This window comes from Gadus morhua, chromosome 1, assembly GCF_902167405.1.
Source record: "Gadus morhua chromosome 1, gadMor3.0, whole genome shotgun sequence".
NCBI classification, from domain to species: Eukaryota; Metazoa; Chordata; class Actinopteri; order Gadiformes; family Gadidae; genus Gadus; species Gadus morhua.
The window spans coordinates 21351236-21366520 of record NC_044048.1 but is presented as its reverse complement, the minus strand read 5'-3'; the positions used below and the strand labels follow the sequence as shown (position 1 = coordinate 21366520).

Sequence of the window (15285 nt, the reverse complement as noted above, 5' to 3'; positions counted from 1 at the left end):
AAGCACCACCCTTACCAAAACTAAAACCAAAACATAATACAATTGGAAACTAACAGTAAAACCAAACCTAAGAACCAGAAACCAAACCCTAAAACCTTAGAAATTAGGAAACCCTGAACTAAAATCCAACCCTTAAACCTAAACCCTTAACACCAATTGGCCACCCCTCATTTCAAGTTGGACGCACATGCAAATGTGATCAATCAAGGTGAGATGTTTGATGGTCGCCAGTCAGGAATCACGGTGAACCCCTTTACCTTTTCTGTGTGCTGCATCTCCTCTAAAGGCTCTGCTGGGATTCAAACCCAGGATCTCCTGTTTACTAGACAGGCGCTTTAACCATCTAAGCCACAGTGCCCCATGTTTAATGACAATTATATTTAATTTATTAGTGCAAAACACACTGACCAGGCGTGGCTCAACCCAACTGGTGAGTCCATTGTAGGATCAGGAAGATGTTTTGGAACCAATACAATTGCCAATTTGAGCATAGTTAGCTACATTTGTGCTAGCCCCACTGCTGCTGTTGCTGGGGAAATATAGCTTAGCTCAACGATAACGGCTAACTGTTAAAGGGCCCCATTCTACCACCTGGAGGGAAGTTGATGCCATTTCAAAATCCAGCCATTTGTGATGGATGATGAATGATCATGATGATATAAACCTTTCTTTGCCAGAGGAAACGCATCCAGTGTTGGAGGGCCTTGCTAATAATGCTATCACACTGTTGTATGTATTGATAACGTAGCGTGACGTAACGTAAACTTCCATTCTTTTTCAGCTTTACCTTTGGGGAAAACTATCCAAAAATGTAAAACAGCAAACCCTCAAACCGAATCAAAATAGGAAACGCTAACCCTAAAGCCAAACCCTAGAACCAAAAACCAAGCAAAAATAGAAAACCCCGTCCCTAAAGCAACACCCTTACCAAAAGCCAAAACCAAAACATAATACAATTGGAAACTCAAACAGTAAAACCAACACTAAGAACCAGAAACCAAACCCTAAAACCTTAGAAATTGGGAAACCCTGAACTAAAATCCAACCCTTAAACCTAAACCCTTAACACCAATTGGCCACCCCTCATTTCAAGTTGGACGCACATGCAGGTGTGATCAATCAAGGTGAGATGTTTGATGGTCGCCAGTCAGGAATCACGGTGAACCCCTTTACCTTTTCTGTGTGCTGCATCTCCTCTAAAGACTCTGCTGGGATTCAAACCCAGGAACTCCTGTTTACAAGACAGGCGCCTTAACCAACTAAACCACAGTGCCCCATGTTTAATGACAATTATATTTGATTTATTAGTGCAAAATACACTGACCAGGCGTGGCTCAACCCAACTGGTGAGTCCATTGTAGGATCAGGAAGATGTTCTGGAACCAATACAATTGCCAATTTGACCATAGTTAGCTACATTTGTGCTAGCCCCACTGCTGCTGTTGCTGGGGAAATATAAACTGCTCAAAAAAATAAAGGGAACACTTAAACAACACAATGTAACTCCAAGTCAATCACACTTCTGTGAAATCAAACTGTCCACTTAGGAAGCAACACTGATTGACAATCAATTTCACATGCTGTTGTGCAACTGGAATAGACAACAGGTGGAAATGATAGGCAATTCGCAATACACCGCCAATAAAGGAGTGTTTCTGCAGGTGGTGACCACAGACCACTTCGCAGTTCCTATGCTTTCTGGCTGATGTTTTGGTCACTTTTGAATGCTGGCGGTGCTTTCACTCTAGTGGTAGCATGAGACGGAGTCTACAACCCACACAAGTGGCTCAGATAGTGCAGCTCATCCAGGATGGCACATCAATACGAGCTGTGGCAAGAAGGTTTGCTGTGCCTGTCAGCGTAGTGTCCAGAGCATGGAGGCGCTACCAGGAGACAGGCCAGTACATCAGGAGACGTGGAGGAGGCCGTAGGAGGGCAACAACCCAGCAGCAGGACCGCTACCTCCACCTTTGTGCAAGGAAGAACAGGAGGAGCACTGCCAGAGCCCTGCAAAATGACCTCCAGCAGGCCACAAATGTGCATGTGTCTGCTCAAACGGTCAGAAGCAGACTCCATGAGGGTGGCATGAGGGCCCGACGTCCACAGGTAGGGGTTGTGCTTACAGCCCAACACCGTGCAGGACGTTTGGCATTTGCCAGAGAACACCAAGATTGGCAAATTCGCCACTGGCGCCCTGTGCTCTTCACAGATGAAAGCAGGTTCACACTGAGCACATGTGACAGACGCGACAGAGTCTGGAGACGCCGTGGAGAACGTTCTGCTGCCTGCAACATCCTCCAGCATGACCGGTTTGGCGATGGGTCTGTAATGGTGTGGGGTGGCATTTCTTAGTGTTCCCTTTATTTTTTTGAGCAGTGTAGCTTAGCTCAACGATAACGGCTAACTGTTAAAGGGCCCCATTCTACCACCTGGAGGGAAGTTGATACCATTTCAAAATCCAGCCATTTGTGATGGATGATGGATAATCATGATGATATAAACCTTTCTTTGCCAGAGGAAACGCATCCAGTGTTGGAGGGCCTTGCTAATAATGCTATCACACTGTTGTATGTATTGATAACGTAGCGTGACGTAACGTAAACTTCTATTCTTTTTCAGAGCTTTACCTTTGGGGAAAACTATCCAAAAATGTAAAACAGCAAACCCTCAAACAGAATCAAAATAGGAAACGCTAACCCTAAAGCCAAACCCTAGAACCAAAAACCAAGCAAAAATAGAAAACCCCATCCCTAAAGCAACACCCTTACCAAAAGCCAAAACCAAAACATAATACAATTGGAAACTCAAACAGTAAAACCCTTACCAAAAGCCAAAACCAAAACATAATACAATTGGAAACTCAAACAGTAAAACCAACCCTAAGAACCAGAAACCAAACCCTAAAACCTTAAAAATTAGGAAACCCTGAACTAAAATACAACCCTTAAACCTAAACCAAACCCTTAACACCAATTGGCCACCCCTCATTTCAAGTTGGACGCACATGCAAATGTGATCAATCAAGGTGAGATGTTTGATGGTCGCCAGTCAGGAATCACGGTGAACCCCTTTACCTTTTCTGTGTGCTGCATCTCCTCTAAAGGCTCTGCTGGGATTCGAACCCAGGCGCTTTAACCAACAAAGCCACAGTGCCCCATGTTTAATGGCAAGTATATTTGATTTATTAGTGCAAACTCCAGTGTTGGAGGGCCTTGCTAATAATTTCATCACACTTTTGTATGTATTGATAACGTAGCGTGACGTAACGTAAACTTCCATTCTTTTTCAGAGCTTTACCTTTAGAGAAAACTATCCTAAAGCAAAAACAGCAAACCCTCAAACCGAATCAAAATAGGAAACGCTAACCCTAAAACCAAACCCTAGAACCAAAAACCAAGCACAAATAGAAAACCCTGTGCCTAAAGCACCACCCTTACCAAAACTAAAACCAAAACATAATCCAATTGGAAACTAACAGTAAAACCAAACCTAAGAACCAGAAACCAAACCCTAATAATTAGGGAACAGTAAACTACAACCCTTAAAAGAGTTGCCCATCCCTCAGTTCAAGTTGGACGCACAGGCAAATGTGAGCCCAATCAAGGACCCCTTCGTTGCAAACTGTTGCACAAATATTACCATTACATATTTTTTATGTCATTTATTCAGAGTTGAAACAAAGTGAGATATTTGATAGACTGGGATCAGAGTAAACACCTTTACCTGTACTGTGAATTGTATTTCCCCACATAGGCTCTGCTGGGATTCGAACCCAGGATTTCCTGTTTACAAGACACAGTGCCCCACGATTAAAAACATTGTATATTTTATTTATAAGTGCAACACACTGACCAGGCGTGGCTCAACCGAGATGGTAAGTTCATGGTAGGATCAGGAAGATGTTTCGGAACCAATACAATTGCCAATGTGAGCATATTTAGCTTCATCTTTGCTAGCCCCACTGCTGATGTTGCTGGGGAAATATAGCTTAGATGACCATCCACTCGGTCCTCCGTCAGAGATCAGGGAAAACCCCTTTACCTTTACTGTGTATTGCAACTCTTCTAAATGGCTCTGCTGGGAATCGAACCCAGGATCTCCTGTTTGCTAGACAGGCGCTTTAACCATCTAAGCCACAGCACCCCTCATATGTTCACATGTAGATTTGGATATTAAGACCCACATGTGTGTGCGTGTCTGTGCTTGCATGCAAATGTGTGTGTGTTTACGCCAGACATGCATGCACACATGCACGCGTATGTGTGACACTTTCAAACTCATTACACAGCCCAGCCTACATACAGGTATATGTGGAGGTAAATTTGACCCTTTTTTCACACCGGCTCTAGCCTCACATTCAGACTTTAAACGGCAACTGTGGTCACAATCAAGAAATCCTTCAGGCAACCTGTTGTACAAAGATCTATATGAAGAGCCCCATTACACACTTATTATGTAATTATTCAGAAATCCCAGATATGTTTGATGGTCCTCAGTCAGGGGAAACCACTTTAACTTCACCTCCTCTAAAAGGCTCTGCTGGGATTCGAACCCAGGATCTCCTGTTTACTAGACAGGCGCTTTAACCATCTAAGCCACAGTGCCCCATATTTAATGACAATTATATTTGATTTATTAGTGCAAAACACACTGACCAGGCGTGGCTCAACCCAACTGGTGAGTCCATTGTAGGATCAAGAAGATGTTTTGGAACCAATACAATTGCCAATTTGAGCATAGTTAGCTACATTTGTGCTAGCCCCAATGCTGCTGTTGCTGGGGAAATATAGCTTAGCTCAACGATAACGGCTAACTGTTAAAGGGCCCCATTCTACCACCTGGAGGGAAGTTGATACCATTTCAAAATCAAGCCATTTGTGATGGATGATGGATCATCATGATGATATAAACCTTTCTTTGCCAGAGGAAACGCATCCAGTGTTGGAGGGCCTTGCTAATAATGATATCACACTGTTGTATGTATTGATAACGTAGCGTGACGTGACGTAAACTTCCATTCTTTTTCAGAGCTTTACCTTTGGGGAAAACTATCCAAAAATGTAAAACAGCAAACCCTCAAACCGAATCAAAATAGGAAACGCTAACCCTAAAACCAAACCCTAGAACCAAAAACCAAGCAAAAATAGAAAACCCCGTCCCTAAAGCAACACCCTTACCAAAAGCCAAAACCAAAACATAATACAATTGGAAACTCAAACAGTAAAACCAACCCTAAGAACCAGAAACCAAACCCTAAAACCTTAGAAATTAGGAAACCCTGATCTAAAATCCAACCCTTAAACCTAAACCCTTAACACCAATTGGCCGCCCCTCATTTCAAGTTGGACGCACATGCAAATGTGATCAATCAAGGTGAGATGTTTGATGGTCGCCAGTCAGGAATAGGGCTGTCAAAATTGCTCAAAAATGACATTCGAATGTTCGTTTGGAAAAAAATCACGAATTCGAACTACTCGAATATCTGGTTGCCTATTTTACGCAGTTGCCGTCAATATGTCAATAATGCGACAAAACCATGGTTCAAATTAGTGGGATATATATATATCCTATAAACAGCCCAGTAACGTGGAGGCCTAATCATGAAAAGCCACATCTTTGTATCGCTTGCATTTCACCACACCTGCAAGCGCGCAAACTATAGTAATCTGAAGAAGACGCCCGCTTCTGAATGTTACAAAGTATGCTAGTGGTAACGTTCCTTGCTTTGCTTACCATTTATCGCAACCCGGTCTCACGAAAAGTCGTGACACTGTCACGTTATTTAATCTATTGAAACGTGATCAGGATCACGTATTTTCAAAATGTTCGTGTTTTACAGCACAAATTTCAAACCCATGTATTTCAAGTCAATGATAACTAACAATATGACAGCTTTTGGCCACCCATTTCTACTTAAACTTGTCTGTGAACAATATGACAGCTTTAGGCCACCCGTTTCTACTTTCACCTTTGATTCTGAGAAATTGTGACAATTCACGGATATATTAAATGCAGGTGGGCTGTATGTCTTGATGTTTATTTTATCTAGCCATCTACTGTCTTGTTTTTGGTTATGTGAATGAAAGTCCGCGTTGACGCCTCGCAAGTCCAGTGTCGCTAGCGGACGTTGCCATGACATCTAGAAATCATATCGTATTTAATGGGTTGTCACTAATATTGATGTGTTGGGCTTGATTATAACTCTTGAATAATATTGTTTGCACCACGGCCGGAAATTTGTGCTTTAAAACACGAAAATTTTGAAAATACGTGATCCTGATCACGTTTCAATAGATTAAATAACGTGACAGTGTCACGAAAGGGCCAGCACTACGCACCGTTCGGATTCATGAAAAAAAAGCTGTCTCGGACTTTGCCGAGAACATTGCGTTATAGCAGCTTTCACCAGCCAGACTACTAGCTCCCTGAGCTCTACTTCGGATGCTTATTGAATGGCATAGCCGAGCTGGAATACCTATATCCAAGTACGGAAACCCCGAGGGGATAAAATACATTCGCTCTTCACAATACTAGTCTGTTACACTTGTACCGCGGGAGTGTTTTTTCACATTCGAATATTATGAGGGACATCGCGAACAGACAGAGGCTCATTCACAAAGCAGATAGAGGCGCTTGTACCGCGGAAGTGTTTTTTCACATTCGAATATTAATTTTCACGTTCGAATTCGCGTTTTTGGATACATTTCAGCCCTAGTCAAGAATCACGGTGAACCCCTTTACCTTTTCTGTGTGCTGCATCTCCTGTAATGGCTCTGCTGGGATTCGAACCCAGGATCTCCCGTTTACTAGACAGGCTCTTTAACCATCTAAGCCACAGTGCCCCATGTTAATGACAATTATATTTGATTTATTAGTGCAAAACACACTGACCAGGCGTGGCTCAACCCAACTGGTGAGTCCATTGTAGGATCAGGAAGATGTTTTGGAACCAATACAATTGCCAATTTGAGCATAGTTAGCTACATTTGTGCTAGCCCCACTGCTGCTGTTGCTGGGGAAATATAGCTTAGCTCAACGATAACGGCTAACTGTTAAAGGGCCCCATTCTACCACCTGGAGGGAAGTTGATACCATTTCAAAATCCAGCCATTTGTGATGGATGATGGATCATCATGATGATATAAACCTTTCTTTGCCAGAGGAAACGCATCCAGTGTTGGAGGGCCTTGCTAATAATGCTATCACACTGTTGTATGTATTGATAACGTAGCGTGACGTAACGTAAACTTCCATTCTTTTTCAGAGCTTTACCTTTGGGGAAAACTATCCAAAAATGTAAAACAGCAAACCCTCAAACCGAATCAAAATAGGAAACGCTAACCCTAAAGCCAAACCCTAGAACCAAAAACCAAGCAAAAATAGAAAACCCCGTCCCTAAAGCAACACCCTTACCAAAAGCCAAAACCAAAACATAATACAATTGGAAACTCCAACAGTAAAACCAACCCTAAGAACCAGAAACCAAACCCTAAAACCTTAGAAATTAGGAAACCCTGAACTAAAATCCAACCCTTAAACCTAAACCCCAATTGGCCACCCCTCATTTCGAATTGGACGCACATGCAAATGTGATCAATCAAGGTGAGATGTTTTATGGTCGCCAGTCAGGAATCACGGTGAACCCCTTTACCTTTTCTGTGTGCTGCATCTCCTCTAAAGGCTCTGCTGGGATTCGAACCCAGGATCTCCTGTTTACAAGACAGGCGCTTTAACCATCTAAGCCACCGTACCCCATGTTTAATAACAATTATATTTAATTTATTTGTGCAAAACACACTGACCAGGCGTGGCTCAACCCAACTGGTGAGTCCATTGTAGGATCAGGAAGATGTTTTGGAACCAATACAATTGCCAATTTGAGCATAGTTAGCTACATTTGTGCTAGACCCACTGCTGCTGTTGTTGGGGAAATATAGCTTAGCTCAACGATAACGGCTAACTGTTAAAGGGCCCCATTCTACCACCTGGAGGGAAGTTGATACCATTTCAAAATCCAGCCATTTGTGATGGATGATGGATCATCATGATGATATAAACCTTTCTTTGCCAGAGGAAACGCATCCAGTGTTGGAGGGCCTTGCTAATAATGATATCACACTGTTGTATGTATTGATAACGTAGCGTGACGTAACGTAAACTTCCATTCTTTTTCAGAGCTTTACCTTTGGGGAAAACTATCCAAAAATGTAAAACAGCAAACCCTCAAACCGAATCAAAATAGGAAACGCTAACCCTAAGCCCAAACCCTAGAACCAAAAACCAAGCAAAAATAGAAAACCCCGTCCCTAAAGCAACACCCTTACCAAAAGCCAAAACCAAAACATAATACGATTGGAAACTCAAACAGTAAAACCAACCCTAAGAACCAGAAACCAAACCCTAAAACCTTAAAAATTAGGAAACCCTGAACTAAAATACAACCCTTGAACCTAAACCCCAATTGGCCACCCCTCATTTCGAAATCGACGCACATGCAAATGTGATCAATCAAGGTGAGATGTTTGATGGTCGCCAGTCAGGAATCACGGTGAACCCCTTTAGCTTTTCTGTGTGCTGCATCTCCTCTAAAGGCTCTGCTGGGATTCGAACCCAGGATCTCCTGTTTACAAGACAGGCGCCTTAACCAACTAAACCACAGTGCCCCATGTTTAATGACAATTATATTTGATTTATTTGTGCAAAATACACTGACCAGGCGTGGCTCAACCCAACTGGTGAGTCCATTGTAGGATCAGGAAGAAGTTCTGGAACCAATACAATTGCCAATTTGAGCATAGTTAGCTACATTTGTGCTAGCCCCACTGCTGCTGTTGCTGGGGAAATATAGCTTAGCTCAACGATAACGGCTAACTGTTAAAGGGCCCCATTCTACCACCTGGAGGGAAGTTGATACCATTTCAAAATCCAGCCATTTGTGATGGATGATGAATCATCATGATGATATAAACCTTTCTTTGCCAGAGGAAACGCATCCAGTGTTGGAGGGCCTTGCTAATAATGCTATCACACTGTTGTATGTATTGATAACGTAGCGTGACGTAACGTAAACTTCCATTCTTTTTCAGAGCTTTACCTTTGGGGAAAACTATCCAAAAATGTAAAACAGCAAACCCTCAAACCGAATCAAAATAGGAAACGCTAACCCTAAAACCAAACCCTAGAACCAAAAACCAAGCAAAAATATAAAACCCCGTCCCTAAAGCAACACCCTTACCAAAAGCCAAAACCAAAACATAATACAATTGGAAACTCAAACAGTAAAACCAACCCTAAGAACCAGAAACCAAACCCTAAAACCTTAGAAATTGGGAAACCCTGAACTAAAATCCAACCCTTAAACCTAAACCCTTACCACCAATTGGCCACCCCTCATTTCAAGTTGGACGCACATGCAAGTGTGATCAATCAAGGGGAGATGTTTGATGGTCGCCAGTCAGGAATCACGGTGAACCCCTTTACCTTTTCTGTGTGCTGCATCTCCTCTAAAGGCTCTGCTGGGATTCGAACCCAGGCGCTTTAACCAACAAAGCCACAGTGCCCCATGTTTAATGGCAAGTATATTTGATTTATTAGTGCAAACTCCAGTGTTGGAGGGCCTTGCTAATAATTTCATCACACTTTTGTATGCATTGATAACGTAGCGTGACGTAACGTAAACTTCCATTCTTTTTCAGAGCTTTACATTTAGAGAAAACTATCCTAAAGCAAAAACAGCAAACCCTCAAACCGAATCAAAATAGGAAACGCTAACCCTAAAACAAAACCCTAGAGACCAAAAACCAAGCACAAATAGAAAACCCTGTGCCTAAAGCACCACCCTTACCAAAACTAAAACCAAAACATAATACAATTGGAAACTAACAGTTAAACCAACCCTAAGAACCAGAAACCAAACCCTAAAACCTTAGAAATTAGGAAACCCTGAACTAAAATCCAACCCTTAAACCTAAACCCTTAACACCAATTGGCCGCCCCTCATTTCGAATTGGACGCACATGCAAATGTGATCAATCAAGGTGAGATGTTTGATGGTCGCCAGTCAGGAATCACGGTGAACCCCTTTACCTTTTCTGTGTGCTGCATCTCCTCTAAAGGCTCTGCTGGGATTCGAACCCAGGATCTCCTGTTTACTAGACAGGCGCTTTAACCATCTAAGCCACAGTGCCCCATATTTAATGACAATTATATTTGATTTATTAGTGCAAAACACACTGACCAGGCGTGGCTCAACCCAACTGGTGAGTCCATTGTAGGATCAAGAAGATGTTTTGGAACCAATACAATTGCCAATTTGAGCATAGTTAGCTACATTTGTGCTAGCCCCAATGCTGCTGTTGCTGGGGAAATATAGCTTAGCTCAACGATAACGGCTAACTGTTAAAGGGCCCCATTCTACCACCTGGAGGGAAGTTGATACCATTTCAAAATCAAGCCATTTGTGATGGATGATGGATCATCATGATGATATAAACCTTTCTTTGCCAGAGGAAACGCATCCAGTGTTGGAGGGCCTTGCTAATAATGATATCACACTGTTGTATGTATTGATAACGTAGCGTGACGTAACGTAAACTTCCATTCTTTTTCAGAGCTTTACCTTTGGGGAAAACTATCCAAAAATGTAAAACAGCAAACCCTCAAACCGAATCAAAATAGGAAACGCTAACCCTAAGCCCAAACCCTAGAACCAAAAACCAAGCAAAAATAGAAAACCCCGTCCCTAAAGCAACACCCTTACCAAAAGCCAAAACCAAAACATAATACGATTGGAAACTCAAACAGTAAAACCAACCCTAAGAACCAGAAACCAAACCCTAAAACCTTAGAAATTAGGAAACCCTGAACTAAAATACAACCCTTAAACCTAAACCCCAATTGGCCACCCCTCATTTCGAAATCGACGCACATGCAAATGTGATCAATCAAGGTGAGACGTTTGATGGTCGCCAGTCAGGAATCACGGTGAACCCCTTTAGCTTTTCTGTGTGCTGCATCTCCTCTAAAGGCTCTGCTGGGATTCGAACCCAGGATCTCCTGTTTACAAGACAGGCGCCTTAACCAACTAAACCACAGTGCCCCATGTTTAATGACAATTATATTTGATTTATTTGTGCAAAATACACTGACCAGGCGTGGCTCAACCCAACTGGTGAGTCCATTGTAGGATCAGGAAGAAGTTCTGGAACCAATACAATTGCCAATTTGAGCATAGTTAGCTACATTTGTGCTAGCCCCACTGCTGCTGTTGCTGGGGAAATATAGCTTAGCTCAACGATAACGGCTAACTGTTAAAGGGCCCCATTCTACCACCTGGAGGGAAGTTGATACCATTTCAAAATCCAGCCATTTGTGATGGATGATGAATCATCATGATGATATAAACCTTTCTTTGCCAGAGGAAACGCATCCAGTGTTGGAGGGCCTTGCTAATAATGCTATCACACTGTTGTATGTATTGATAACGTAGCGTGACGTAACGTAAACTTCCATTCTTTTTCAGAGCTTTACCTTTGGGGAAAACTATCCAAAAATGTAAAACAGCAAACCCTCAAACCGAATCAAAATAGGAAACGCTAACCCTAAAACCAAACCCTAGAACCAAAAACCAAGCAAAAATATAAAACCCCGTCCCTATAGCAACACCCTTACCAAAAGCCAAAACCAAAACATAATACAATTGGAAACTCAAACAGTAAAACCAACCCTAAGAACCAGAAACCAAACCCTAAAACCTTAGAAATTGGGAAACCCTGAACTAAAATCCAACCCTTAAACCTAAACCCTTAACACCAATTGGCCACCCCTCATTTCAAGTTGGACGCACATGCAAGTGTGATCAATCAAGGGGAGATGTTTGATGGTCGCCAGTCAGGAATCACGGTGAACCCCTTTACCTTTTCTGTGTGCTGCATCTCCTCTAAAGGCTCTGCTGGGATTCGAACCCAGGATCTCCTGTTTACAAGACAGGCGCTTTAACCATCTAAGCCACAGTGCCCCATGTTTATTAACAATTACATTTAATTTATTAGTGCAAAACACACTGACCAGGCGTGGCTCAACCCAACTGGTGAGTCCATTGTAGGATCAGGAAGATGTTTTGGAACCAATACAATTGCCAATTTGAGCATAGTTAGCTACATTTGTGCTAGCCCCACTGCTGCTGTTGTTGGGGAAATATAGCTTAGCTCAACGATAACGGCTAACTGTTAAAGGGCCCCATTCTACCACCTGGAGGGAAGTTGATACCATTTCAAAATCCAGCCATTTGTGATGGATGATGGATCATCATGATGATATAAACCTTTCTTTGCCAGAGGAAACGCATCCAGTGTTGGAGGGCCTTGCTAATAACGCTATCAAACTGTTGTATGTATTGATAACGTAGCGTGACGTAACGTAAACTTCCATTCTTTTTCAGAGCTTTACCTTTGGGGAAAACTATCCAAAAATGTAAAACAGCAAACCCTCAAACCGAATCAAAATAGGAAACGCTAACCCTAAAACCAAACCCTAGAACCAAAAACCAAGCAAAAATAAAAAAAACCCGTCCCTAAAGCAACACCCTTACCAAAAGCCAAAACCAAAACATAATACAATTGGAAACTCAAACAGTAAAACCAACCCTAAGAACCAGAAACCAAACCCTAAAACCTTAGAAATTGGGAAACCCTGAACTAAAATCCAACCCTTAAACCTAAACCCTTAACACCAATTGGCCACCCCTCATTTCAAGTTGGACGCACATGCAGGTGTGATCAATCAAGGTGAGATGTTTGATGGTCGCCAGTCAGGAATCACGGTGAACCCCTTAACCTTTTCTGTGTGCTGCATCTCCTCTAAAGGCTCTGCTGGGATTCGAACCCAGGCGCTTTAACCAACAAACCCACAGTGCCCCATGTTTAATGGCAAGTATATTTGATTTATTAGTGCAAACTCCAGTGTTGAAGGGCCTTGCTAATAATTTCATCACACTTTTGTATGTATTGATAACGTAGCGTGACGTAACGTAAACTTCCATTCTTTTTCAGAGCTTTACCTTTAGAGAAAACTATCCTAAAGCAAAAACAGCAAACCCTCAAACCGAATCAAAATAGGAAACGCTAACCCTAAAACCAAACCCTAGAACCAAAAACCAAGCACAAATAGAAAACCCTGTGCCTAAAGCACCACCCTTACCAAAACTAAAACCAAAACATAATACAATTGGAAACTAACAGTAAAACCAAACCTAAGAACCAGAAACCAAACCCTAAAACCTTAGAAATTAGGAAACCCTGAACTAAAATCCAACCCTTAAACCTAAACCCTTAACACCAATTGGCCACCCCTCATTTCAAGTTGGACGCACATGCAAATGTGATCAATCAAGGTGAGATGTTTGATGGTCGCCAGTCAGGAATCACGGTGAACCCCTTTACCTTTTCTGTGTGCTGCATCTCCTCTAAAGGCTCTGCTGGGATTCAAACCCAGGATCTCCTGTTTACTAGACAGGCGCTTTAACCATCTAAGCCACAGTGCCCCATGTTTAATGACAATTATATTTAATTTATTAGTGCAAAACACACTGACCAGGCGTGGCTCAACCCAACTGGTGAGTCCATTGTAGGATCAGGAAGATGTTTTGGAACCAATACAATTGCCAATTTGAGCATAGTTAGCTACATTTGTGCTAGCCCCACTGCTGCTGTTGCTGGGGAAATATAGCTTAGCTCAACGATAACGGCTAACTGTTAAAGGGCCCCATTCTACCACCTGGAGGGAAGTTCATGCCATTTCAAAATCCAGCCATTTGTGATGGATGATGAATGATCATGATGATATAAACCTTTCTTTGCCAGAGGAAACGCATCCAGTGTTGGAGGGCCTTGCTAATAATGCTATCACACTGTTGTATGTATTGATAACGTAGCGTGACGTAACGTAAACTTCCATTCTTTTTCAGCTTTACCTTTGGGGAAAACTATCCAAAAATGTAAAACAGCAAACCCTCAAACCGAATCAAAATAGGAAACGCTAACCCTAAAGCCAAACCCTAGAACCAAAAACCAAGCAAAAATAGAAAACCCCGTCCCTAAAGCAACACCCTTACCAAAAGCCAAAACCAAAACATAATACAATTGGAAACTCAAACAGTAAAACCAACACTAAGAACCAGAAACCAAACCCTAAAACCTTAGAAATTGGGAAACCCTGAACTAAAATCCAACCCTTAAACCTGAACCCCAATTGGCCACCCCTCATTTTGAATTGGACGCACATGCAAATGTGATCAATCAAGGTGAGATGTTTGATGGTCGCCAGTCAGGAATCACGGTGAACCCCTTTACCTTTTCTGTGTGCTGCATCTCCTCTAAAGACTCTGCTGGGATTCAAACCCAGGAACTCCTGTTTACAAGACAGGCGCCTTAACCAACTAAACCACAGTGCCCCATGTTTAATGACAATTATATTTGATTTATTAGTGCAAAATACACTGACCAGGCGTGGCTCAACCCAACTGGTGAGTCCATTGTAGGATCAGGAAGATGTTCTGGAACCAATACAATTGCCAATTTGACCATAGTTAGCTACATTTGTGCTAGCCCCACTGCTGCTGTTGCTGGGGAAATATAAACTGCTCAAAAAAATAAAGGGAACACTTAAACAACACAATGTAACTCCAAGTCAATCACACTTCTGTGAAATCAAACTGTCCACTTAGGAAGCAACACTGATTGACAATCAATTTCACATGCTGTTGTGCAACTGGAATAGACAACAGGTGGAAATGATAGGCAATTCGCAATACACCGCCAATAAAGGAGTGTTTCTGCAGGTGGTGACCACAGACCACTTCGCAGTTCCTATGCTTTCTGGCTGATGTTTTGGTCACTTTTGAATGCTGGCGGTGCTTTCACTCTAGTGGTAGCATGAGACGGAGTCTACAACCCACACAAGTGGCTCAGATAGTGCAGCTCATCCAGGATGGCACATCAATACGAGCTGTGGCAAGAAGGTTTGCTGTGCCTGTCAGCGTAGTGTCCAGAGCATGGAGGCGCTACCAGGAGACAGGCCAGTACATCAGGAGACGTGGAGGAGGCCGTAGGAGGGCAACAACCCAGCAGCAGGACCGCTACCTCCACCTTTGTGCAAGGAAGAACAGGAGGAGCACTGCCAGAGCCCTGCAAAATGACCTCCAGCAGGCCACAAATGTGCATGTGTCTGCTCAAACGGTCAGAAGCAGACTCCATGAGGGTGGCATGAGGGCCCGACGTCCACAGGTGG

At 42.6% G+C, this 15285-nt stretch overlaps 12 non-coding genes across 12 annotated transcripts; all 12 read right to left on the bottom strand.

The window, feature by feature from the left end:
• Positions 1–284: 284 nt before the first annotated feature.
• trnat-agu (transfer RNA threonine (anticodon AGU)) lies at positions 285–358 on the bottom strand. Its single transcript has one exon. It is a non-coding gene; the product is annotated as a tRNA-Thr (tRNA).
• An 842-nt stretch (positions 359–1200) lies between these two features.
• Positions 1201–1274, bottom strand: trnat-ugu (transfer RNA threonine (anticodon UGU)). Its single transcript has one exon. It is a non-coding gene; the product is annotated as a tRNA-Thr (tRNA).
• A 2795-nt stretch (positions 1275–4069) lies between these two features.
• On the bottom strand, positions 4070–4143 carry trnaa-agc (transfer RNA alanine (anticodon AGC)). The gene has a single exon. It is a non-coding gene; the product is annotated as a tRNA-Ala (tRNA).
• A 388-nt stretch (positions 4144–4531) lies between these two features.
• Positions 4532–4605, bottom strand: trnat-agu (transfer RNA threonine (anticodon AGU)). The gene has a single exon. It is a non-coding gene; the product is annotated as a tRNA-Thr (tRNA).
• Positions 4606–6768: 2163 nt separating this feature from the next.
• On the bottom strand, positions 6769–6842 carry trnat-agu (transfer RNA threonine (anticodon AGU)). Its single transcript has one exon. It is a non-coding gene; the product is annotated as a tRNA-Thr (tRNA).
• An 836-nt stretch (positions 6843–7678) lies between these two features.
• On the bottom strand, positions 7679–7752 carry trnat-ugu (transfer RNA threonine (anticodon UGU)). The gene has a single exon. It is a non-coding gene; the product is annotated as a tRNA-Thr (tRNA).
• An 837-nt stretch (positions 7753–8589) lies between these two features.
• Positions 8590–8663, bottom strand: trnat-ugu (transfer RNA threonine (anticodon UGU)). Its single transcript has one exon. It is a non-coding gene; the product is annotated as a tRNA-Thr (tRNA).
• A 1450-nt stretch (positions 8664–10113) lies between these two features.
• trnat-agu (transfer RNA threonine (anticodon AGU)) lies at positions 10114–10187 on the bottom strand. Its single transcript has one exon. It is a non-coding gene; the product is annotated as a tRNA-Thr (tRNA).
• An 837-nt stretch (positions 10188–11024) lies between these two features.
• Positions 11025–11098, bottom strand: trnat-ugu (transfer RNA threonine (anticodon UGU)). The gene has a single exon. It is a non-coding gene; the product is annotated as a tRNA-Thr (tRNA).
• An 844-nt stretch (positions 11099–11942) lies between these two features.
• On the bottom strand, positions 11943–12016 carry trnat-ugu (transfer RNA threonine (anticodon UGU)). Its single transcript has one exon. It is a non-coding gene; the product is annotated as a tRNA-Thr (tRNA).
• A 1450-nt stretch (positions 12017–13466) lies between these two features.
• trnat-agu (transfer RNA threonine (anticodon AGU)) lies at positions 13467–13540 on the bottom strand. Its single transcript has one exon. It is a non-coding gene; the product is annotated as a tRNA-Thr (tRNA).
• Positions 13541–14375: 835 nt separating this feature from the next.
• On the bottom strand, positions 14376–14449 carry trnat-ugu (transfer RNA threonine (anticodon UGU)). The gene has a single exon. It is a non-coding gene; the product is annotated as a tRNA-Thr (tRNA).
• Positions 14450–15285: the final 836 nt, after the last annotated feature.